The sequence below is a fragment of the Neolamprologus multifasciatus genome, chromosome 13 (genome assembly GCF_963576455.1).
Source record: "Neolamprologus multifasciatus chromosome 13, fNeoMul1.2, whole genome shotgun sequence".
Taxonomy (NCBI): domain Eukaryota; kingdom Metazoa; phylum Chordata; class Actinopteri; order Cichliformes; family Cichlidae; genus Neolamprologus; species Neolamprologus multifasciatus.
This window is the reverse complement of record NC_140451.1, coordinates 16,955,830-16,956,029: the sequence shown is the minus strand read 5'-3', so window position 1 is coordinate 16,956,029 and position 200 is coordinate 16,955,830.

Here is a 200-nt window from a genome sequence, read left to right as displayed (position 1 = left end):
TCTAGATGGCGCCACAAAACCACTTATTTTTGCCTTAACATTGGAGAAACTGTGAACCACATTTTCAAAAACAACTCTTTGCGTTTTTAGGGAACTACTTAGACACTTCAGTCATTATTAATATGCAGGAATGTGACAAATTAAAGGAAAATGCCGAGAAGATTGAAGATCTGGTGGGTCTGCTACCTGCTTTGCAGGCA